Source organism: Felis catus, chromosome F2 (genome assembly GCF_018350175.1).
Source record: "Felis catus isolate Fca126 chromosome F2, F.catus_Fca126_mat1.0, whole genome shotgun sequence".
Classification (NCBI taxonomy): Eukaryota; Metazoa; Chordata; class Mammalia; order Carnivora; family Felidae; genus Felis; species Felis catus.
In genome coordinates, this window is record NC_058385.1 from 68,604,823 (window position 1) to 68,630,834 (window position 26,012).

A 26,012-nucleotide genomic window follows, 5' to 3' on the forward strand; every position below is an offset into this window, starting at 1 on the left:
TCTGAAAGGGTGGGTTGGATCAAGGTTCCAGGGAGAGGATAAGCATGCTTAATTTGCTTGAGGGAACTGGACTCCCTCAGGTACAAAAGGAGGGCAGAAAAATTTGGAGAAGAGTTTAGAATTCCAGTTACTGCATGGCACCTTGCAGAAATGTAACGAAGCTAAAGAAATTCCTAATTCTTTTTTGCTGGGTATGAGCTGAGACAGCCTGTTACAGGTGCAGTTGGCTGCGTTCAACTGACGTGCGACGGAGTCTAAGTTCTGCGAATGCATCTTGCGGTTCAGAACCTGACTATACAAAGTGTAGGTTACGGACACTGCCCGTGTTCCTCGCCCATGTCTCCTGAGGACTCGGTGCTTGGGGAAACTGCCTCAGGCTACAAGGACCGGTGGTGTTCTAAGGGCTTCCCCTGGCAAGCTAGCATGCTTGGCCTGATGTCAGATGGGCTGGAGATGCTGCGGCATTAATATCCCCAGAGCCGTTCTCGTCCAATGGGAATTAGTGCGTGACATATCCCAGATTGCTCAGTCCTCCCACGATCTCTGAGAAGTGTGCCACCGTGCCTCCTGGAGGCTGAGACCCGGTCTCCCACAAGGATATTCTCTCGGCGGCTGCTTCTTGCCTGTCCCCGTTCTCCATCCCCTTACTGATATTTCCTGGGATCTTATTCCACGTCTATTTGCAATAAACCCTGTGTCAGGATCTGCTTCTGGGGGAGCCCAAATTAAGACAGACAGGTTCAACCTCAGGACTTCCGTATTCTCATGAATATCTTCTGCTGAGATGCAGTTTCTTTAAAAGGCAGTTTACCTGTGGTGCCGCTCTGTAGGTTCAGAGCACGCTCCTTTGGAAAATGTTTCAGACTCCGTAACTCATGTTTATGAATATGGTTACTCAGGGTAAAGATTTTTTTTTTTCCTTTTGACTGTGGTCTGAATAATCATGAGCGGTATTGCAAGCGGAATGTTTCAGCAGAAGAAAATCAGGGAAATTAAGAAAATCACAATCATTCCCGAGGTGGTCGGGAAACTCTTCTGCAGGTCACTGATTCAGCAAGAAGTTATCAAGTCTTGTGTATGCACAGGGCACTGTGTGGTGCCAGGATCGTTGTAATTGTAAATCTCATTCTGGGGAGTGCATTCCCTAGTCATGAAAGCCGGGAGGATATTCGTGGTGCTTAGCTAAAAAGGAGCGAAATGGATTTCAGAATGCAGCTTGCTCAGATACTGTTTCTAGAACCAGGATCTAGAGAGGAATTCCTTCCCGTTTTTGAGTGAAGAGAGGCGACTCCCAAATAAGCGCACATCGAGACCCCTAAGGCGGCTGGTTGGTGCGTGCACACGTTCATTAGGTCTTGTGAAAGTGTGACACTTTTTTTTTTAATTTTTTTTTCAACGTTTATTTATTTTTGGGACAGAGAGAGACAGAGCATGAACGGGGGAGGGGCAGAGAGAGAGGGAGACACAGAATCGGAAACAGGCTCCAGGCTCTGAGCCATCAGCCCAGAGCCCGACGCGGGGCTCGAACTCCCGGACCGCCAGATCGTGACCTGGCTGAAGTCGGACGCTTAACCGACTGTGCCACCCAGGCGCCCCGTGACACATTTTTTAAAAAAATAAATCAATTTCATATTCTACCCCATGTAGTCCTCAGCTTTTTCTAATTGCTTCACAGAAGCTTGTTTTGTTTCCCTAACACGGTTGTGCGATATGTTGTATCATCCCACCATCTTGTCCAATTGTCACGGCGCACGGTAAGTTCACCCACCTAATAATCTCACAAGGGTTCGCTGCATGTTTGTGATACATCAGGCACTGACTTCTGGGAATGATGCCCACTCACTACCGCAACCCCTCCCCCCCCCCCATCACTCTTGCCATGAAAAATCAATAAAGAACACATAGTCTTGACTTTCAGGGAGTTTCTCATTTATTTGCAGAGACAGGCAAAGAGCACTTTTCCAACTGGTACAGTAAGTGCTATGAAAGAAGAGAGTATGGAATGGAGAAGTTGCGGCCCATTCAGATTTGGGAAGGCTGAGAGAACAGGTGGGGCCAGGGGCGAGCCCGGAGTATGTGTCATCTAAACCTCATGTATACACGCAGGACTTAGCCCGCATGTCCTTAAGGACGTAGCCAGGTGGAGAGAGGGCATTGGAGGCAGAAAGGAAAACACAAACAAGGGTCTAGACGTGGAGAAGAGCATGGGCTGTTTGGGAACCGCAAGCGTTCAACAGAGCTGGAGAGTAGAGTCTGCTCAGGGCTGGCAAAAGAAGAGGTGAGCCAGAATGTGAAAGGCTTGCACGTTCTGCTATGCAGTGTAGACCATTTTGGAAAGGTAACAGGGAGAGACTGAAAACTTTTGAACAGGGTAGTAAAGAAATCAGTTTTCACCTCGTTTCGCTTTGACTGCTTCTTGGAAACAGAATTGTGGGAGAAAAGTCAGGAAGGCAGGAAAACATTTAGGTGGTATCGCAGTAGCCTTGAAGGGATCGGGTGATAGAGCGGGCTGGCATCTGGAAATGGAGAGATGTGGATAGAAGTGTTAAGAGGGGAAGAGAGGCTACATGTAAGGAGGTGCGTGTGCGTGGCGGGGTGGGGGGCATGGAAAGTAAGTGTATTCCGTGTAGAAGAGCCCACTGGGCTGAGGAAGGATTTAGCCTCGCTTCAGGGGGGGGGCTAGAAGTCTCATTTCCTGTGTTGGTATTTCCGCTTGAAGCTCTTGGCTCCAAGACCTTTGATCACGTGCTGTTACTTCCGCTCGAAGCTCTTGGCTCCAAGATCTTTGATCACGTGTGACAAAACCCCACGCACTTTCCCCTTTGGTCTGAATGTGCTGACAAGGCAAAACAAGACACTTTCACATCCTGTTCTTTAGCTCATGGTTGATTAACGGAGATTAAAACTCTCTGCTCTCCGAAGGTAGCAAGCTAGCCATATTTGGGAAAAACCATTTCCTGTTTTGATAAATAAGGCTTATTTCTGCAGCTTGCAAAGCCAGGGTGTAAAACCACCTCATTTGCAAACGTCTATAAGAGTAGAGGTGCTCCGAAGATATTTAGACTGGGGTTGATACTCCTATTGTGATAGTCTCCCTCATTTTGGTCTCCTAACTTGTCTGGTTTTTGTCTTTGACAGTTTGCCTCAGGATGGCACCTTGCCTCCAGATTCCCATCTGCTCCAGCCAGGTAATAAGGCCATCTGGAGCCTTTTGTGCTCCATTCCTGGCTGGCAACCCAGGGGTCTAAAGGTGAGTCCTGATCCTGGTCCTATGTCCAGACTCTTGTCTGTTGGAAGCATGGTAAGAATTTCATTTTGATTTTTTTTTTTTTTTTTTGAGTCTTTAGTTGATTTCTGGTGATGGATTTTTTTTTTTTTTTTTTGGTTTTGTAGTTTGATAATTTGGCTATCTCTGTAAGTGAATTAAATGGTTTATAGATATTTTTCTCTTTTGAATGAAAGATGACAGAAAATCATGTTTGTTACTCTTTTCTGTTTGTTCATTTTTCCCCAATTTTGAACTCAAATCAACTAAGAATTTGTACCCATTAGAGAAGAGCTCTTTTTATATGAAAAATGAGTTTTGTATTTTTGGGTTTACCCCTGATGTATGGGCTAAAATTTTGGAATAGAAGCTATAAGTTTTCTAGGTTTTTATGTATGTTTATGTGTCTATAGATATGTAATATTTTCCTACTTCCAGATGGTATTACTAAATTAGATTATAAGAAAATTTTTAAAGAGTTTTATTCTAATTGACTTAGAGTTAGCTAAAGGCATATACAAATAAAGGACTATTCTTAAAAATTCCCAGATATTGAAAAAATTCGATTTCTAATACTTTCAATGTGCTCAAAATACATTCTTATAGGCAGTAATTCAAGTGTTCTAAGAATTCAAGTTTACATAATTTAGGTAACTCTAGCAAATGAGACTAATTTAATATTATTGGTTTAATAAAAACAGCTATATCTTCTGAGTTGTCAGCATTAAATGTAATAGAAACATATATTTTTATTTTATGCAAGCATATTTTTCCTCAATTTATAAAGTTTGGCTGATTTAATATACTATCATTTCAGTTACTATATTTTAAGATTATAAAAATGTACATTTGTATTAGTCAAATTAAGTCATTATTTGGACAAACTTTATTTCAAAGTAATTATATTTTGCAGTATGTCAGCTTAAAGACAGTGTCCAAAATGAATTGGTAGCTTAAAACCTTGGACTGATGCTAAATTGACTTAATTTATGAATATTCATTAGACACCTAAATCCTATCTAAGTAAGAGAAAAAATTGAAGCATTAATTGCTGAATACAATTTCATTTTATATACTTTTGGACTTTTACTTTTCTATAATACAGAGAGGCTATCTATTTGGGTCTGTTAATGCACATGTTCATTTTTGCCACATTGAGAAGCTGTACCTATAAGGAACGCTTATGATTATAAAAATTATGAGATGTTGAGATGTATATTTATAAACTTTGCTAGTCTGCTAGAAAATACTGGTGTATGAAGACAGTTTACAGTTATTTACTATCAGATACTCCTTCCTTGACCAAACTTTGGTTAGGCTCCTGTGAGCCTTCTTCTAGACTAGGCTCGACCTTGGCCTGCTGAGCCCCCACTTTAGCAATGAATCCTAAGCTAGTTAATTGACACTTGCCCCCCTTCATATGGGATCATCCTTGATATCTGATCAAGCTCCTCATACCCTGCCCTAGATATCTAAGTCCTTGGCACCTGCTTTTAGTAAGAATCCTGTGAAGCCAGTTTAGCAAGAATCCCCCTACTTTGGCATCTAACCAAGTTCCTCTTAGTAATTTCCTATCCACTCACCCCCTCACTGGCTCCTTGCCTGAGATCTCCAGCTGTCTGTGCTGCATGGGAATGGGATACCAAAGTCTCTCTCCTCTACTGCAGTAGTTCTAATAAGATCTGCCTCGCGCCTTTACACATTCCCTGGGAATAACTCTTCTCTTACACCGTCTCCTGGTTTTCTATATGCAGTAGAAGTGGCTGTAGTGAAAACTTAGAATCAGTATATGTGAATGAGACTCTGACAGGAGTGATAGTAGCAGAGAGGAGCAACTTTGCACATGAAGTGCGCAGGGGGTATTTTGTTAAGAAAAACAGGAGTAGCTTTGTTCCAAAGTAAAATAACTAAATAACTTGTCTAAAATGAGAGACAAGTGTATGACAAACTTGTCTGGATAGAGAAAGTTGTAGATGGTTCATGGAAAAGGAATTGGATTTCTTAGAGTCACAGCTGGCTAAGGCTGATGGGCTTATTTATAAGATTGTTTTTATGAATCTTTTTTTCCATTTCTTTTTTTTAATTTAAATATAAGATTTTTAATAAGAGTGTTAGTACCAAATATGCTGTTTCAAAACTAGCATTTGGTTTTCTTTCTATTAAAATGACATTTTTTTTTCCTTGGATTACTGGTGTTTTCTTAATAAGTGCTTGTAAAAAATATTTTTCTTTACCTTTAGAATAATCTGCCTAGAAAACAACTATTCAGGGTCTTATTAGACTCATTTCCTATACTTTGTGCTGACTTTATCATATCTTTAATTACTCGAGAGAACAAAGTCTTTTCACTTAAAAAGAACTGGAGTTCTTTATAGTCACGTCCCTTCTATGCCTACTTTTAAATTTATATCTTCATTTTGGCTAATTAGGTAACCAACTATTATTTCTCAGTAATCCACGATCCTATTTAATCAAGTGTTCAAATTTCCTGACTACTTTTTGTATTTTACTTTCCAAAAATCAAATCCTAAATGATATCTTTTGCCGAAGAAATTGTCAAGAAAAAAAAAAAGTTAAGTCTGGACCCGAGTAAGGAGAGGTATTATTGAATGAGACTATTGCAGAGAGGTGCTCAAAGCCTGAGCCAGAGCAGTGTCAGGCGGGGGGGGGGGGGGGGGGGGGGGGGGGGGGGAGGGAGCGAGGGGACAAGCAAAGTTTCTGTAAGCAGAGACCCTGAGATAGGTGCCTGTGCAAAGCAGAAGGATGCCATGCTAACAGCTGGGTGTGTGGAAGGTGCCTTGAAACATAATGAACTGCATCCAGTGTTGTACTAGTAGAAAAGTTGAGGCAGGAAAGTTGTGTCCTCGGGCACAAGGACTTGGGATTCTGGTCTCAGTTGAAGTAAACAAGCAAAAGTGCAGAAAGTTTGCAGAGTTGGGACCTAGTGGTTCTCAGCAAAGCAGCCTAAACTTATATGAAGCATAAAGTTGCCTCAGCCTTGTCAGTCCCTCTCTTTGTTCAAGGTGGGCTCAGAGAGACTCTTCATGGACAATTCAAGGATAAGGAATAACTCAAACAGCAGATGGCTGAGTGAGAGAGACCTCAGGGCCACCATATTCTCAGTGATGACCCTAGAAGACCAATTGAATCATCTGTTTGGAGTGCAGGCAGAGGTCAATTGTTTCAGTGTTCTTAAATGGGATGCCTAAAATTAAAAAAAAGATAAATGTTAGCATAAAGGAATGTATTAAAGAGCCAGAAGTCAAACCCTAAGAGTATCCAATCTAGTGAAATTCAGGAGGTCAGTGGATGAAATCGTTTCATTGTGCAGCACTGCTCCCTGAGTCATATCGTGATCTTAATTATGTTACTCAGAGCTCGGGTTATCTCCCTTATCAGGGGATACACGACCTGAGCATTTCACCAGACTTTCTTAGTGACCCAGACAGCAGCTTGTCCAGAGAGCAACCAGGTTCACGCATGGACTGCTGCAGTGTTTATTCAGATCCTGGGGGAAAAGGCCAGTGACAAAGCAACCTAGAGTCCAAATAAGGATCTGGGAAATCATGTTTTGGTTCTCAGTGACTTGAAGTCAGGAAAAAGGGAGAAAAGTTGTACAGGTTAGTTTGAAAAGTTATAGCCAGGTATTGAAGGAATCTGCAAGAATTGAAAATTTGGTAAGGGCTGACAATCTCTCTAAAGTAAAAGATTCAAATCTGATTTATAAGTAGGTATCACCACTAGTTTATCTACAGTGGGAAAAGAAGCTAATTAAGTGTCTATAAGACGAGATAGAGTTTGCATATCAATCAGCTACCTGCAGTTTACAGAGGTGCAAAATAGCTCAAAGGCAATGAATAGGGTCAGAATCCGGTAATCCAAAAGATCATGCTATAGTTTCCCATTGAAACACCAAAGGCTCTCTACAGTCCCTTTCCCCTCTTGATCAAAGACAATCTCAAAGAAAGATTACTCTTGGTCACAAAATAAGGCTGGTCTCACTGGAGATGGCCTGGTTATTTACATAGATGCAGCAAGAACGACGTGGTACCACGTAGGTCTTATACTGGCTTCTCTGGACGCTTTCAGAAAGAATCTCAGATCGGACTTTTCAGAGCCTCTCGAGGCTAGGAAGCCAAGCCAAAACTTCACCATCATTTTCCACCTGCAGTACCTAGTGATTTGGTGGGCATTCCTCTCTTCCTGAGGTCCTCAAAATAGCCTAGGATTCCTGAGCCTGCCAGGAAGTGACCTTCCTTGCTCACCTATAAGGCTGGGAACCCTATCAAGCCGGTTGCCAGGCCGGTTTTCCCAAGAGGGACTTTGTAAGCATCGGCCCATCATGTCAACCTGAATTGCTGAAAAGGGTCTGGTCACATCTGATGAAACGAGCATCATTCTCAACTGTGACATTATAGGCAGAGCCAGCCTCGATTAGCCAATGCTTCCAATTATGTCCTGTTAACAAGCTGGACGGGCTCTTACTGCATCTATGCAAATAACTACAGTGCCACGAAAACAGGAATACTCCACGAGACTTCCCGGAGTCTGGAAGGGTGAGGCAGGGCAGAGAAGAGGGATGTTTCCTTTCTGTTTCACAAGCGCACAGTCTACTAAATTGTTGTGAGTGCTAGATAGCTTGAGAGAAGAGAGAAAGTGCATCCTTACATCCAGAAAATAGAACACGAGAGCATCAGCACTGTTCCAAACAAAGCCCATCATCATGAATGATCAGTTCATTCAGTCCTATGTAATAATTCTGGTTCCACTTGATCTTGGATTAATAGTCCATAGATCTATATTCTCCCCTAGAGTTCTAGAAATCCTGACTTAGTCTACCAGGGTGGTCCCAAAGTTATTTAAGCAGTGCCATCAGAAGCCTTACCCAAGAGTACCTGGCTGGCATAGTCCGCTTCCACGGGTCTCTAAGATAATCCTTTTTTGTTGAAGACAGAGCACTCAGTCGGTAGCTGATTTGCAAGGGCTCTTCGGGAAGCATCAGAGGAACATAAAACCACCTGTGAAGGACAGAAAACTTAAAATAGCCTTGGTTAGTTCATTTTTGATAATTTTCAAAGGTGAAAGATCTGAGCAGAGTTCACTATAAAAATAATACAATTGATAAAGAAATTTGATTTTTATGGGACACTGAAAAAGTCAGTTCAGTCAGTTTTAGGCAAAACATGCTAATGTTTAATTAGCATCATTAATCCTGTTTTCAAAGAAGACTGGATATTATATGTAGCTTATGAAAATGGATGAGTATAATCTTTAGAGGAAAACATGACAGATACATTATCATGGTTCTGAGACATGGTATACCATGAACATATATCAAGCATATTGTTAAAATATAGCAATGGTATATCCAGATAATCAAGCAATAAGTAAACTTAACCTGAATGAGTTTAGGAAGAACATACTTGAGTAAAATAAAAATGTGTTCTTACAAGGCTGATAACTCAAAAGGCATAACTGTATTTATTAAACCAACAACATTTAAACTAGCCTCATTTGCCAAAGATTTACCTCGTGAGCCTGAATTTTAAAAACATATTGGTAAACTTTTATAAGAATACTTTTTTCCCCCCACACTAAACATATTAGAGATTTAATTGTCTCGGTTTCTGGGAATTTCGGAAATATTTAAAATTCTATAAACTCCTATTTATCTCTTATCCAATCCAGAAGGGGCTCCTTTAAGGGACTTCAGAATTTAATGTGGGCATACCATTTGGAGGTAGGAAAATGGTACACGTGTATAATACAACACACATATATGCACATACAGATGGACACAAAGAGCTTATAGCTTTAAATTTTAATTAAAAACTTTTAGAGCTGGTTCAGATATAAATGCAAAGACTCAACACTCACAGGTTCATGTAAAAGAGCTGACTCTAATCCCTGCCTCACTTTTACCTTTTTACAAGGATTGTGTTTCTGGCATATGGGGCAAATTGAAGTAACCTGCTCAGTGTAAGAGCTGAAGCAGTCTCCCCAGTATTTGTGGAGGAGACCCTCAAGATGTACTTGGCCCCGATATGTATCCAATGGAGGCTGTGGACTACGTTTTGGGAGAGTGACAGAGGAGAGACCAAGTGGCCATTGGTGTCTCCAAAGCCCATCTGAGTACAGAAAACTTGAAGCTTATTTCTAATTAGCTTTTTCAGTGCAGGCTTTTGCTCTTGGGGTCGCTGGGCTCCTCACAGCCCCGACAGTGTTAAGGGACTTAAATATCAGGTGTCTACAGGACGAGGAGCCTGAGTGAGAAAGGAAAGGCCTGGCAGGGTGGATGACAGAGGAGGTAGAGGTGTTGAAGGGGGGAGAACGAAGGATTCTAGGGAGCTGAAGGGAAAGTTGAAGGTGGAAAAAGGGAGGCAGAGTTAGAGGAGGATGATGGGAAGGGATAGGTCTTAGAAAACACCGAGGAAGAGAAATGGCTTTGGAAGGAAGCAGTGGTCTCTGAAAATGTTTGTGGAAGAGACTTTGTTCTGTTTCTTTGTATCAAACAATAAAAGCAGTGCACCGTTTGGATGAAATCTTGGAGTCATGGGATTCAAGAGCCCTGCTCAGAATAAGTCAATGGAATCCAAGAGTCAGGGGCTTTAACTATACTCAGAAAAGCTGGAAGAAGGCAGAGAAATAGAAGGAAAAAAGACAAAAATGAAGAATAAAGCCAAGTCTTTACCATGCTACAGTAGACACATGTGTGAAGCACTGGACCAGGATTTAGACTCACCACTGTGGATCCCAACTTCCCCAGCCAGGAAAGGAGCCAACATCTGATCAGATGGCATTGACGCCTGGGTGAAGAAAGCAAGGTCCTGGGGGCATCTGACATTCTGTCAGAGTTACAGCGTCATCCCTGTGAAAGAAAAAAAATGCAATGGATGTTACTATGAAGGATTTTACTATGTTCAGATGAAGGGGGTTATTGCAATAGGAGGAGAGGAGTATCATAATAGGAAGACGCTCTAAGTCAGAAATGTATCTGGGGAGGGATGGGTGGGCAGAGCTTTTAAATGCAGAGATGCCTGGGATAGGTGGCTGTGGAGAGTAGGAGGTGGGGAGCTGAAAACTGGTAGGGGAGGGGGTTCTTGAAACTTAACCTTCATCAAATATTGTACTAACAGGGAAGTTAAGGCAGGAAGTGTTGGTTTGTGGTTAAGCACATGGGGCAGGGGTTGCTCTTAAGAGGAGCAAACAAATTCAAGTGCAGAAAATTTACATGGGATTGAGGGCTTTGTGGTCCCGAAGTTGTGTCAAGCTCAAAGTTTGATTAACCTCGTCAGCACTTAAAATTGTTTTTGAGATTTTGCAAAGGGTTCCCACTAAGATTTGTTTTTTCACCTTGTAAAAAAAGAAATGTTGGGGATAATTAGGGTTATTGATAGGTTACTAATGTGGTTACGTGGGAAATACTCTCGAATCAGAAGAAATGCTTAGACCTCCCTAGGTTAAATATGTTTGGGTAAAACATTATTAGTGTAAATATTTAAACAATTGTATCCTGTATGGGAAAGTTCTAGACAATGATCAGTGTTTTTGCTGACCATGATACGTTTCTGTGTATCAGAGTTTTAGTGTTGCTTTGCCTGTAAAACAAAAGCAGTATTATATTAGCAGTCATAATTTTAGTTATTTTTAAAAACATTAAGTTGGTTGCAACTTTACATCTTTAATGTGAATTCAGTGTATTTCCTGGCTAGTTTTCTACTGGGGATTGACATCATTTATCTATAAAGTTTTATTTAATCTACTACTGATGTTTAAAAGCCTACTTCAGATGTATTAAATCTATTTACTTGATAGTCTTGACATATTCTTGATATATTCTAACTTTGTACTAGGTTTACATCTAACATTTCAGGATTTTTATGTTATACCTGAAAATGTTTTCTCTGTGAAGATTATGTTTATGTGTTTTCATAAATTAAATGCAATCTCTTCTTTGAAAATAGGCATGAATCTTTGTGTTTGAACATGTTTTGTCAAAACCTTTTTTGGATTGACTTTATTTTGTTCTCTGTGCCATGGACGCAACCAGATATGCTTGTTGATTGCATGATTATTGTAATGAACTCTCTTCAGATCATTCGCTTTTGAAAATATCAGTAGGAAGTAAATAATAGACCTTCTAGTCTTTTGTCATCTACAGACAGTTTGTATGCTTTGTTTTACTCCTGAGGCTTCCATGAAAATACCTGGAATCAGCTGGAAGGCAGAGTGTTCCATTTTTAACAAAGGATTGTCTTAAGAGCCTGGAGACTCTGCCAGATACGCTTGGGTGCAGGCTTCTGATGGCATTGTTTAACCGTGAGATCATACCAGTGGACTGAGTCAGGAGTTCCAGACATCCAATCAAGAGGTAGATGTGTTCCTGAGACTACTAACCCTGGATCAAGTGGAACCAGAATTATTACATAGGACTGAATGAACTGATCATTCATGATGATGGGCTTTGTTTGGAACAGCGCTGATGCTCTCGTGTTCTATTTTCTGGATGTAAGGATGCACTTTCTCTCTTCTCTCAAGCTATCTAGCACTCACAACAATTTAGTAGACTGTGCGCTTGTGAAACAGAAGGGAAACATCCCTCTTCTCTGCCCTGCCTCACCCTTCCAGATTCCGGGAAGTCTCGTGGAGTATTTCTGTTTTCGTGGCACTGTAGTTATTTGCATAGATGCAGTAAGAGCCCGTCCAGCTTGTTAACAGGACATAATTGGAAGCATTGGCTAATCGAGGCTGGCTCTGCCTCTGATGTCACAGTTGAGAACGATGCTCGTTTCATCAGATGTGACCAGACCCTTTTCAGCAATTAAGGTTGACACGATGGGCCGATGCTTACAAAGTCCCTCTTGGGAAAACCGGCCCGGCAACCGGCTTGATAGGGTCCCCAGCCTTATAGGTGAGCAAGGAAGGTCACTTCCTGGCAGGCTCAGGAATCCTAGGCTATTTTGAGGACCTCAGGAAGAGAGGAATGCCCACCAGATCACTAGGTACTGCAGGTGGAAAATGATGGTGAAGTTTTGGCTTGGCTTCCTAGCCTCGAGAGGCTCTGAAAAGTCCGATCTGAGATTCTTTCTGAAAGCGTCCAGAGAAGCCAGTATAAGACCTACGTGGTACCACGTCGTTCTTGCTGCATCTATGTAAATAACCAGGCCACCTCCAGTGAGACCAGCCTTATTTTGTGACCAAGAGTAATCTTTCTTTGAGATTGTCTCTGATCAAGAGGGGAAAGGGACTGTAGAGAGCTTTTGGTGTTTCAATGGGAAACTATAGCATGCTCTTTTGGATTACCGGATTCTGACCCTATTCATTGCCTTTGAGCTATTTTGCACCTCTGTAAACTGCAGATCTGTCTGGAAACTTTGTTTTGTCTGGTAGCTAAGCTTTCTGTTTCCCTGTGCAAAAACCGGTTTGATGTTTACTTCTAAATTGCTCTGTGTTTTCTCACCTTGCACAACTTGTCAACCCTTAACCAGATTTTCAGTTCCTACAGTTTCCTTCAATATTTGGCTATAAACTAATCTTAGCCTCAAAATAAACTTTCCAATTTTTCTGCCTCCTTCTTGACTTGAAGTCATGAGAACTGCAAACCGATTGCCAGGTTTTTATTGGGACTCTGAAATTGCCTTTGCTGGTCTTTGCCTCCAAAATCTGAAGAAATCACTGCAAGCTGAAGCCTAAGGACTTTTTATAAGACTGGAAGGACTCATCATCCCACCTGATCATTCATGGTCCAGCTCTTTCCATGCATAGGCCACTGCTTGCACTACCAAGCAAGTGTGGCGAAATACTCGAGCCATCCATCCTTACTGGAGAAGAACCAATGCTGTGGACATCACCACCAATACAATTGGCATCTCAGCTTCAAAAAACTCAGTGAGTGGTAAGAGACTGAATATACAAACAATCACCAGACCAGGTACAAAAATAGAGCTCTGACCCACAGCCTCTAGAACAATTAGTCTAAGAAGCCAAATATAACCTATTCAATATCAGTCCCAAATCAGGACCTGGTCAATAATTGCCAGCTTCCCTAATTTTTTTTTTTTAATTTTTTTTTCAACGTTTTTATTTATTTTTGGGACAGAGAGAGACAGAGCATGAATGGGGGAGGGGCAGAGAGAGAGGGAGACACAGAATCGGAAACAGGCTCCAGGCTCTGAGCCATCAGCCCAGAGCCCGACGCGGGGCTCGAACTCACGGACCGCGAGATCGTGACCTGGCTGAAGTCGGACGCTTAACCAACTGCGCCACCCAGGCGCCCCTAGCTTCCCTAATTTTTGCCCTCACTTCTAACTTATATATCTAAAAAATATATTCTAATCAATCACATAAGATGGTCCACTTCTAGTTAGTTCTCTAGCTTCTGAAAGCCGACTGCCTCTAATTAGCATTCACCTAAAGTCGTCCTGTTTTCCACTCCAGAGCTTTCCACAACTCTACCTGCATTTGAGTTTCTGCCCATCTCAGGTGATGGTGGTAATTCTCTTGCTATAGCAAGTTCTGAATGAACCGCATTTGTTTGTTTTCATTGGAGTGATCTTCATTTCTTACCACAGTTTTCTTGGAAGTTCCACCAAAATACAGTTGGCACTGACCATCACCGTGGCCTCCAGTCTTAGACCGGGCACCCAGAACCTGTTGTGCCTCACTGCTCACTGCTCATCAAGTCCACAACGATGTGGTAAGTCAGCACAGGCCTGAACTCTACACTTCGTGTTGAGTTCCTTGGTCTTTCTTCTGAGTTTTGTAGCCAGGTTTTGTTATTGGTGCCATTTGTTTGTATCATTGGTGGAATCAAGCCATTCTTTTCATCCCTTTTTGTTTGCATTTGTGTTACTGCTCCGTGGGTTGCTGTCTAAAAGTGCTGTAGGTCACAAGGAGAATCATATGGTAGAACACAGGCATATGCCTTCTGAGCATATTTTTCATGGCAGCCTCACACCAATGAGTTTGCCATTCTTTTAAAAATTTGTTTTTTCAACGTTTATTTATTTTTGGGACAGAGAGAGAGCATGAACGGGGGAGGGGCAGAGAGAGAGGGAGACACAGAATCGGAAACAGGCTCCAGGCTCTGAGCCATCAGCCCAGAGCCTGACGCAGGGCTCGAACTCCCGGACCGCGAGATCGTGACCTGGCTGAAGTCGGACGCTTAACCGACTGCGCCACCCAGGCGCCCCCAATGAGTTTGCCATTCTTACAAGAACTGCCCATTTGGACAAACTTTGTTGTAAGTCACCCAATAAAACTGGATGAGGTTCTTTCCATCTCAAGATTTTGTCCTTCGGGCTTTTCCCCCCCTTTTTGATTCAGAGAGAGCATTCTCTCTGATATTCCACATGCCAGAGGGCACACATTGTTGAGTCTGTGTTTGGAGGTGACCAATCATGAGTTTGGGTTTTGAGATATGCGTTGCACACACATTTCATTTCTACCAGCATTGGCAGCTCTCATGGGATCATTTAAATCTACATCATCTCCTCTTCTGGGAAAACTCTTGTTTCACATATCCACTCTCATGACAGTCCTTACTCTTGTACTTATCTTTGCAAATGTTGTAATTTTCCCAAGTATGAATTAAGCCTTTAGTGGGCACTTGGGGGCATTTGACTTCAAAACATTGTTCATTTGAAAGGTTCCTTAGAAAAGAAAGGAATACGATTTCTCAGTACATATGGGCAGCATTTTTTGATTGGTACACAGAGACCTCCAAACAAAGTGTAAATAAAAAATTACTTCACCAAAAGTTTCTTTGGCCAAGGCTATGAGGAATTTGACAAACTTAAGTAACAACAAAGTACTTTCTCTAGTACATCCTCTTTCTTGTCCTTCAGCTGCTTCCCTATATCCTACTCTCCTTTTTCCCTCTTATCATTTCAATCTCTTTCCTCTGTCGACACCTCCATCTGCTTGTCCAGACCCTTTCCCCAACTCTTAAAACTACCAAAACCAGTTGCCTCTAAAAATCCATCCTTCTCATGTGCTAGGTATGCAGGGAACTATAGAATCTAAACCTTGCACTCAAGCTCTAATTCTTAGAATTCTAAAGATTTCTCTAAACTTAGATAAGACCAGCAAATACCCATAAAATTTTTTTAGAATTCAACTTGTACACATGTTGGTTGGAAACTCAGATGCTTACTTCCGTATGGCAAATGCTGATTGGACCTACCCAATAAGGGACCTATAAGAACCCCCTTTTCACATTAAGCTTGAGGCTCAAAAAGAAGCTCAAAAAGCAAGCTAGGTAAAGTCTCCTGAACACCATACATAAAACATTTCTAATAAACGGTCATTGGACCATAATTCCATGTGATAAAAGTAAAGATGAAGCAATGGGATATTTTTTAGGATAGACTAGAAAATATCTTCCAAAAATGTGTGGGAGTGAGAGATGCTGTTTGAACAGCAGCCCTTCCATCTCATTTTGTCAATGTTGCTGAACCTGAGATTGGGCACCTAATTCAAAGAAAGAAATTAGAATGGGAAATAGCCCCTTTATCTGAACTAAAACACCTGACCTAACATTTTGAAATGGCTTTAGAAGAAAAATAAGACAAGACTTAAAATAACCTTGGGCCCTGAAGATCAAACAGCTAAGTAGACCACTACCTATTGATAAGGACATTTGTAGATATTGTAGAAAAAAAGGAGGGGCACTGGAAAAAAAAATGTCTCATCTTAACAAAAGAAAAACCAAAATGAAAAAAATCCCTCAACTCAGATTAATAAGGAAGGAAAATGCGTTCAATAGTCTGGACTACTTTTAAACAAAGTGAATTATAAATATAGATGGTCAACCTCATTAATTCTTGGTAGATATGGGTACTGCTTTATGTTAAATCCTACCTCTTTCTCAACACATTCCTCAGAGAAAACATAGCACACACAGGAGCAGGTATCTCAGATAATCTGCAGCCATTAGCTGTAACCCTGTGTCCTTAACTGAAAAACATTCTTTTTTGTTCTGTGATGCCACCCTTGCAAAGTTAATAAGGGGATATTTACTTTGCAAATGCGCACGAGAGGAGCTATATATTGAAATTCCAGAGGACTCCTCTATTCATAATCAAATTGCATCTGCTCTGGATATACCTTTGCCTTCTCCGTAATATTTAATACATACCTCTGATAAAAATCTTGACATCATAACTGACACCTTATGGACTAAAAATGCCAACATCAGAATTGGAATGGAATTGGAGGTGAATCTATTAAAATTCAGATAGATCATACCAAACCATTACCCTAACTTTCCCAATATCCTTTGAGGCCAGACACACAAAGGAAGAGCTCAAACCTAGCTTTAAAAACCTTATTCTCAAAGATCTTTTCATAGTCTGCAGGTGCCCCTTGCTACACTCTCATCCTGCCGAAAAAGAAACCAAATGGATGAAGATATAAATTGTTCAAGACTTCAAGACCATCAACAAAATTGTTATCTTTTGTTTCCGTGTAGTATGCAATTCAAATACCATCTGATCTGCCTACCGCCTCTGGCTTCATTGTTCATTTGAAAGGATCTTTGCTTTGCCTTTTTCAGCATGCCTCTAGACCATGCCTTCCACTGAGGAGGACCACAATATCCCTGGGCAGTCATGCCTGAGGGGTGCACTGAAGCCATCTACCACTTTTCCCCAGGTCTTTAATCAAGATTTATAAGATCCAAATTTCCCTTGTGATTTAGTTCTGATATAATATAATATAACATAATAATCTCTTACTTTGTTCAGAGGACAAGGAAGCTGGTGAAAAGAATCATTTACTTACTCTCAGCCTTAGCAGAAAAGGAATATGATGCTTCAAAAGATAAATTACAAATGTTCTGCAATACAGTCCATTATTTAGGAAATGACCTATGTAAGAAAGGGAAATATTCTCCTGATAGATTAAAGACTATCCAAATTTATCCTAGACCTCTTTCAAGCTGACAACTAGGAGGATTTCTAGGTTTGATTGGAAATTGCAGGCAATGGGTACCAAATTTTTCTGTGATTGCAACACTTCTTTATGAATTGTCTAAGTCTTTGGTAAGAGACTCAGATCTGGGAGCCCAGGTATAAATAGGCCTTGTGTACCTAAAGAAGGCCCTTCAATAGCCTCCTTCTTCAGGTATTCCTAACTAGAAAGCCATTTCATTAAATTGTACATGAACAATTTGAAGAAGCCCTTAGGGTTTCAATTCAATTTCATGGGAATCATCAAAAGCCAGCTGCTTACTATTGTCTCACCCTTGACCCTATTGTAAAGGCTTTTTCCCTCTTGACTTAAGGTAATCAGTGCCATCACAAAAGTCACCAGTGCTTCTGCTGAACTAGTTCTAGGCTCTCCACTTACTCTCATGGTTCCTCATGCGACACAGACATTACTATTGACTGAGAACACACACTTTTCAGCCAACTGATTAACCTCTGAAGAGATTCTGTTAACTCTCTCCTCTTTACTCTTCACCCTTGAAACAACCTGAATCCTGCCACTCTCCTGCTCCTAAAAGAATTGCAACAGCTTGATTGTCTTACTTCAGTTAGGGAGCTATCTGTACCTCACAGATGCACAGTGTATTAAAGATCCCACTGAGAAATCTGACCTAATATTATTTGCTGAGGGAGCGTACCTCAACTGAAACTGGAGATTATCAAGCAGGAAATGCTATCAGTAATTTAAGAAGATGCTTCTTTAGAATATAGTCCTCTACCTGAAGTAAAATCAGCCCAGATGGCAAAACTTAACTGCCCTTCCTAGAGCTTTTCAACTAGCAAATGATCAGAGAATACATAATGTGTATATATACGAATAGCAGATCTGCTTTTGGAGTAGTACAAGACTCTGGGATGCCTTCTTCATAACAAAGGGGGTTCTCAGCTCTGCTGGTATCCTCCTAAAAATGGACAACAAGTTATGGAATTTTTAGATGTACTCCTACTTCCTAGAAGGATGGCTACTATAAAGATTGAAGCCCATGTAAAAAGAGAGCCCATGTAAAAAGCTTCTGTATTCAGAAGCTAAAGAAAATGCTGTAGGAGATCATCATGCTAAAAACTCTCCTTAACCAAAGTTATAAGCCTACCGAAACCCTCAAAGGATATATCTCTGGAAGGATTCAAAGAGGTCATTAAAAATATCAACATATGGCGTCTGATTTTGAAAAAGAAGGATCTGGTTGTATCTTTCACTCAGATAATCTCTGGAGTGCTCAAGATGGCAGCGTGGTTAAACCAGATAAATTCAAGTGGATATTAACTACATTTCTTCATGAAACTACTCATTACAGACAAATCGATCATCTTAACATAGGTGAGAAAATTTTAAAACGATAGCTGAGGTTATTTTCAGGTCATGTGTCACCTGTCAACAACCTAATCCTGGAAAATCTGTAAAGGGGAGACACAGCCAGGACCTCAGTGGGACTTCAAACACCTTGAGATGGATTTTAACTGGCATCAACTTCTATGATATTTGAATATTTTTAGTTATTGTACATCTATATTCAGGATGGGCTGCAGCATTTCTTTGCTGAAAAGCTACAGGTCTTATGGTCACTAAAAAGCTGCTTGATTTTGTGTTTTCAGCCTGAGGCATCTTGACTTTTATATCAAGTGATCAGGATGTGCACTTACCAGACACTCTTGTGAGAAAATTCTGTAAGATGTTACCCTTACTTATAAACTATACTGTTCTTATCACCCACAATCTTCTGAAAAGGTTGAAAAGACTGATGGAAATCCTTGAATTTAAATTAACAAAACTTTCAGAAATCCTTGAGTTCTCTTCGTCAAAGACACTCTCACTAGGTCTTATAGCTCTACAGTTCACTCCCTCTGGGACACATCAATTGTCCCCCTGTGAATTGGTAACTGCAAGATCCATGCATTTGGGAATTTCATCTCTGATATTAGACTCCACCCTACTGCATGGTGACATGGCAAAAAATTTACAAGGGGCTCTTGTATTACACCCAGTTCTATCACCAGTGGTTAAGGGTACCTCCCCAAAACATTTTTCTGAATCACCTCTTCATGATCTTCCGCTAGGATATTTTGTCTGTTGGAAGAAACATCAGAGGAAATCTGCTGCCTTTGATCTCAATGGAAGGAACTTTATCAGGTACTGTTAGCAACAAATACAACAGTGAAATGCCAGGGAGCCAATGCTTGGTTTCATGCTTAACAATTAAGGAAGCAATTCAGAATCCTGCACAATTACAAGGCTACTTTAATAGGGGAATTTAAATTGAGGATACTCTGAGATCTTGTAGACACAAATGATCTTTGGAAGGAAACAGCTCACCTAATCTCTTTGGAACAAGCAGATGGCTTCAGACAATGAATAGTTTCTGCCCAGGGTGTTGGACCAAGACCTCTGTCTGATTCCTGTTTTATCTATCTACTGCTAATAATTATCCTTATTTTCTATAGATCCTTGGTTGCTATTCACACATAAAGGCTCTGTCTCTCCTTTTTCCATCCTTATATAATTGTTAGGCCAGAACATACTCATTCTAATGCCATCATTAGACTATCTCAAACAGTAGCTACTGCCTTTGGTCTTACTGACAGCTGGATATGCCATCTATCACTGTATCCCATTATAAAACCTCTCACCAAATGAGACTATAAGGAATGGTCTAATGAGACTATAAGGAATGATGTTTCCATTTGCACTTACATGGAAAAATGACCTTAAACAAATAAGCCTGTGACTTTATCAGTGTCCATGTATGCAAAAGAACCAATTATTACAATCAATCAGACCCTATATAATTTTAAACTTTATATCCCACAACTTTCTAAGGGCAATGTACCAAATGCTTGCCATCTGGAAGAAATTAACAGGAACCCAAATATGTACCCCAACTGATAGAAGCCATTAGTTTTGACCTCATGATACATATAACTCATTATTTCCTAGATCTCACGTGTCCCTACCAAGTACTACTTTCTTTGTAACCAGGATTCCTGATTCTGTTTGTTTCAGACTAACACCTTTAAGAATAGTAATCCAATGCTTGTCTGTGTACCGAAACCTTAATTCTATAAATCACCATGGCTAGAAATTCCAACTCAGACATAGGTTCAAAAATGAAGCCACTCTTGATTATTCAGGACACTACCTGTAGGAATTACTGATTCATTGTTCATGATACTATTCCCATCAGTGGGAATCATACAAGTAGAAAAAAGTGTAAGAAACCTCACTAATTTGCATAACTTACTAATGATACCATCTCTCGCTTAGACGGAATACAGATCACTTTCAACTCATTGGCATGAGTGACATGTCTACTCATTGGTGGCCAATTGCATTGCTGTAAATTTCTTTTAAGCTAGTCATAGTGGCACTTGTGCTATTACTAATAGTTCTTACTGTACTTGGATTAACAAAATAGGGTGGAACAGGCTATACATTGCTTAAGGAGAATGCTATTTGGCTATCTAAAGTTAGTCCTCATGGCCTATGATATTTGTTCTCTTGGCTTGGGTTGGGCAACTGGGATTTGTTTTGAAGCATTTTATAGGGACTATTAATTGTTTTTGGTTTTGGTCATGCGATCATTATGCTGAACTGTTGTATTCTATCCAGAGTCTTAAATGTTCTCACACAGCTGTTCTCTCATCAGATGATCCCAATGATGACAAAACAACTGAAAGGTCAGGAAGATCTCGCATACAGTTGACTATGGAGGTGACTAACAATCTCTGAGCAGCGCAGATCTGGATCACTAGCTTTCTCTGAATTGGCCAACTTCTTGCAAGTGAGTTAATGATTGAAGTGAGGAACTGGGAGACTGACCATACATACAGGCAATGGCCAGACTCTCAGACTATAAAAACAGAGTTCTGATCCACAGCCTCAGGTGCAATCAGCCTGGCAGGCCAACTCACCGTTTCTGCAGCAACTGCCCCAAATGGTCAGGTCTTGGTTAATAACCGCCTGATTCCCTAAGTTTTGTCCCTCATTTCCAAAAAAAAGTAAAAAATGTTCCCCCAATTAGTTAGGGGAACTAATAGCATGCCCTAACTCGAGTTAGTCTCATTCTAATTTCTTCATGCCAACAGCATCCTATCAGGGCGTACCTAGTCTTTCTTCCCTTTTATTTCACTATACAGCTGGTCCACTAAGTTGTGCCTTGAGTCTCTGCCAAGTATAAGTGATGGTGGCTGACTTCCATATGGTCGCAAGTTCTGAATAGTCTTTGCTTGTTCTCATTTGGGTGGCCTTCATTTATTTCTGCAGAAGTACTGCTTAATCAAAAGATTTTCTTCCACCAGCCTTTTGGAATCCACTAAACCTGTGACTCACAAGGTTGACTCCTAGTTCTTTGCTTTAATTCCATCTTTACAAAAAAAAGTTGATTTATTTATTTTGAGAGAGAGAGAGCATGTGCTGAAGGGGCAAAAAGAGAGGGAAAGAGAGAGAGAGAGAGAGAATCACTAGCAGTTTCCACAGCATAAGTGTGGAGCCTGATGCAGGGCTTGAACTCATGAACTGTGAGATCATGACCTGGGCCAAAATTGAGAGTCAGACCGACTGAGCCACCCCATTTTTTAAAAATGTTTATTTATTTTGAGAGATAGGGGGAGGGGAGGAGGGGAAGAGAGAGAAGGAGAGACAGAATCCTAAGCAGGCTCCGCACTGGCAACATAGAGCCTGAGTTGGGGCTCAGACTCACAAACCAAGAGATCATGACCTGAGCCAAAATCAAGAGTCAGACGCTTAACCAACTGAGCTATCCAGGTGCTCCAATTCCATCTTTTATATTGATATTTTTTATTTTTCATTTCAGGTAACCCTGTTTAAGATGTCTGGACTTCAAGATTCTAAAACAATTGACCTTTGCTATAACCTCTCAACACATGGTCCAGCTTATTTTAGAGGAACAACACCAACAAAAGTCCTAGACAGATCCTGCTTTGTCTCACTCAGGAGCTTTATGCTGGTCTTTTACTTGCTTAGGTTAGTTTATTATATTCATTCTTATTGAACAAAAGGAGGGTTTGACAATGTCAGCTCTGTATTTATCTGAGCTCTGTATTCCTGGAAAACATTGATGGTTAATAAATCCCCCATCTTTTGTGTTCAGTTTCTTACTGAAAAGAGCCATCACCCTTCTGCATACCATTTATGGAAGACTCCTCATCCATTTTTTCTCGTGACTCCAATAAGAGTTGTGTGTCAAGGTGTCTATGGAAAATTGATTTTTGGCAAAGGTGCCAGCACCATTCAAAGGCAAAAGCATAGTGCTTTCAACAAATGATTCTGGGACAACTGGATAGAGTCACACACAGGAGAATGAAGTTGGATCTTTACCTCACCACTATATAAAAAATAACTCAAAGTGAATCAAAAATCCAAGTCTATGAGCTAAAACTGTGGGATTCTTAGAAGAAAACATAGAGGTAAATGTTCATGACATCAGGTGTGGCAGTGGAATTTGAGATATGACTCCAAACACAAGCAACAAGACAAAAAAACAGATAAATTGAGCTTCATTAAAATTAAAAAATTTGTGGGATGCCTGATGGCTCAGTTGGTTAAGGATCAGATTTCATCTGAGGTCATGATCTCACATTTCGTGGGTTCGAGCGCCATGGCGGGCTCTGTGCTGATAGCTTAGAGCCTGGAGCCTGCTTCAGATTCTTCTCCACCTCTCTCTGCCCCTCACCCACTCACACTCTGTCTCTCAAAAAAGAATAAAAAACATTAAAAAAATAAAAATATATTAAAACTTTTGTGCTTCAAAAGATACTATCAAGAAAGTGAAAGGACAACCTAAGGACTATAGCTATATTTGAAAATTGTGTATCTGATAAGGAACCTGTATCTAGAATATATAAAGAATTCTTAAAATTCAGTAATAAAAATGACAAATAACCTAGTTTAAAAAGTCAAAGGATTTGAATGGACATTTCTCCAAAGATGACATACAAATGGCTGATAAGCATATGAAAATATGCCATAGATCATTAGTCATCAAGTAAGTGCAGATCAAAACCACAATGAGATATTGCTTCAAGCCCACTAGCCTGGAATCAAAAGGTAGGTCAATAACAAGTGTTGGCAAGGATGTGGAGAAACTGAAACCCCCTTAGATTGCTAGTGGGAAGGCAATGTCACTACTACGGAAAACAATCTGACAGTTTCTTCAAATGATTTACCCTATGATCCAGACATTACATTCCTAGAGATACGGCCAAAGGGAAAAGAAAACCTATGTCTACACAAAAAGTTGTACACAAATGTTTACAGCAACAATATTCATAATAGCCAAAAGGTAGAATCAACCCAGTGTCCAACTGGATATTTGGATAAACAAAATATGATACATCCATACAATGAAATATTATTTGGCCATGAAAAGGAAAGAATGACTGACATATGCTGTAACACGGACAAATCTTGAGCACATTAAACTAAGTAAAAGATGCCAGTGACAAAAGACCACATATTGTATTATCCGTTTATATGAAATGTCCAGAATAAGAAAATGTAAAAAGATAGAAAATAAGATAATGGTTGCTTAGGGCTGGAAAGGATGGTGGGTGGGGAAGGGATGGGAGGTGATAGCTAAATCCGATGTTCTTTTCTTAAATTGAGATGACAAAAATATTCTAAAATTGATTGTAAGGATGGTTTCAAATCTGTAAATGAAAATAATTGTACCTTTTAAATGAGTGAATTTTATGGTATGTGAATTATGTCTCAAGAGAGCTGTTAAGACACAAGAAGACAAATGGCCCGTGTGTGCAGATGTTTAGTAGCCTGTTTCCTGAATACAGGAAGTTGGGAGCCCAGTTTGAACTACCTTTGTCCCTTGTGATTCACAGTGCCAGCATTTTCCCTAATACAATTCTCATAATTCTGTGGGTTTTTACGAAGTTGAGAAGTTCACTCTATGCCACGAAACTGTGTCCATAATTATTTTTGAGTCTGATCTTCTAATTCTGACTGCCTAAGTGAATGCAGAGGGCCAGGGCTTTTGTCTTCCTGAGAGCACCACTTTCAGTATTTAAAGATCTTAACAAAGGTGTTACAGTTACTGCTATACAACAAACCATACCAAAACCTAGTGAATTAACACAATCATGATTTTTAATATGTCTGATCGTTTTGTGGGTCAGCCTGGAGATTCCCAAGCCGATTCTGCCTGCACTCACATATGTGTTGTTTCAGCTAGAGATTTGGCTGGACTGGAAGGTGCAAAATGACCTCACACGTTTGACCCTTGGTTCTGGCCTTTGGCTGAGATTCTTCAGTTTTTTCTGCATATGACCTCTCATCTGCCAGTAGGCTAGTTCAGCTAGTTCAGCTGCCTTCCCTGGCTAAGGGAAGTTTTCCGAGAGAACCGAAGCAGAAGATGCAAAACCTTTTAAAGCTCAACCCCGGAAGTTGCATTATGTCATTTCCGCCATATTCCATTGGCCAAAGCAAGTTATACTGGTCTAGATTCAAGAGGATGGAGAAACAGATTCCACAACCAGACGGCGGGCAAAGGGAAAGCCGCTCTACAACATATCTTTGTCTTACTGAGATAGGAAGGGTTAGGGACGTTAAACAACTTCTGCAGTCCTTGCAAGGATTTTGGACTTTATTGCTTGGAGCATCTCTAAAATATACTAGTAACAGAGAATTACATGATCAGTTTGTGTTTTAGAGAGATGGCTCTGAGAGCAGTGTGGAAGATGAAGAGAGGAAAGACAGAAGTTAGGCACAGTGTATTTAGAAAAATAACGCAGTTGTCCACCTGGAGATGACAAGGGCTCGAAGAGAGATTGAATGAGGAGATGGCTTATGGATTTTTAAATCTGACTCAGTGTTAGGCAAGTGTCAAGATTTTATATAGCATGACAACTCACTATACCATGACTATATGTATATGTAATAAATTATATATAACATCTCTGGTAATACATATATGTGTTGTAAAACTATATCAAGTGAAAGGAAGGGAATGATGAGCACAGAGTTTGGGATGACTGTCTTAGATGAGGGATGTAAACTATTATAAAAGTTTTGGACTTGTGATTGGGTAGTAGACTCATATGTGCTTGTTATATTGCTACAAAAAGAGAAAGCAAAGAGAAATAGTTGTAGACCAAAGGTGTAAGCATAGTGTGAAACAGGGATTGTTCTGTATATATCTGATCCATGAAGGAAAATGATAATGCTGATCTGCTTTGTGGATTTCCAGTGAGATGGGTTAGTATGTACTATGCAGCATTTCCCCACCTTGCTTGCTCCAGAATCATTTGTCCACAGATGAAGCGTGGAAGCTGCCAAGACACTTATTTCACAGATGAGGAAAATGAGTTTATGAGATGTAAAACAAACTTGCTCTTCTTTCTTATTCTGTTTTCTTTCTCCCTCCCTCCCTCCCTCCCTCCCTTCCTTCCTCCTTCTTTCCTTCCTCCTTCCTTCCTTCCTCCTTCCTTCCTTCCTCCTTCCTTCCTTCCTCCTTCCTTCCTTCCCCTCCTCCCTCCCTCCCTCCCTTCCCCTCCTTCCTTCCCTTCCTTCCTTCCTCTCCTCCCTCCCACCCTCCATCTCTTCTTTCTTCTTTCTTTCTTTCCTTCTTTCTTTCTTTCCTTCTTTCTTTCAGTGATTTGTCTTATCTTTTTTAGTTAATAGCTAGTCAATGCCATTCAATAAGTCTGAGTACTTTAAAAGGTCCTGAGAATACCATAAAAGAGTACAAACCACATTCTAGTCTCCAGAGATGTGATGTCTAGGACAATGGCTA

At 40.5% G+C, this 26,012-nt stretch overlaps 2 long non-coding RNA genes across 3 annotated transcripts; one reads left to right on the forward strand and one right to left on the reverse strand.

The window, feature by feature from the left end:
• Window positions 1–1,907: 1,907 nt before the first annotated feature.
• Window positions 1,908–10,276, reverse strand: LOC102899854. The gene is made up of 3 exons (XR_442412.4): window positions 10,008–10,276; window positions 8,161–8,283; window positions 1,908–6,470 (listed from the first exon to the last, which is right to left on the reverse strand). It is a non-coding gene; the product is annotated as an uncharacterized LOC102899854 (long non-coding RNA).
• Window positions 10,277–10,307: 31 nt separating this feature from the next.
• Window positions 10,308–22,372, forward strand: LOC109496208. 2 transcript variants are annotated; one of them, XR_006592450.1, is made up of 5 exons: window positions 10,308–13,160; window positions 13,837–13,961; window positions 19,309–19,381; window positions 20,895–21,029; window positions 22,062–22,372. It is a non-coding gene; the product is annotated as an uncharacterized LOC109496208 (long non-coding RNA). The 2 variants fall into 2 exon arrangements; XR_006592451.1 differs by having other exon boundaries at window positions 10,308–13,153.
• Window positions 22,373–26,012: the final 3,640 nt, after the last annotated feature.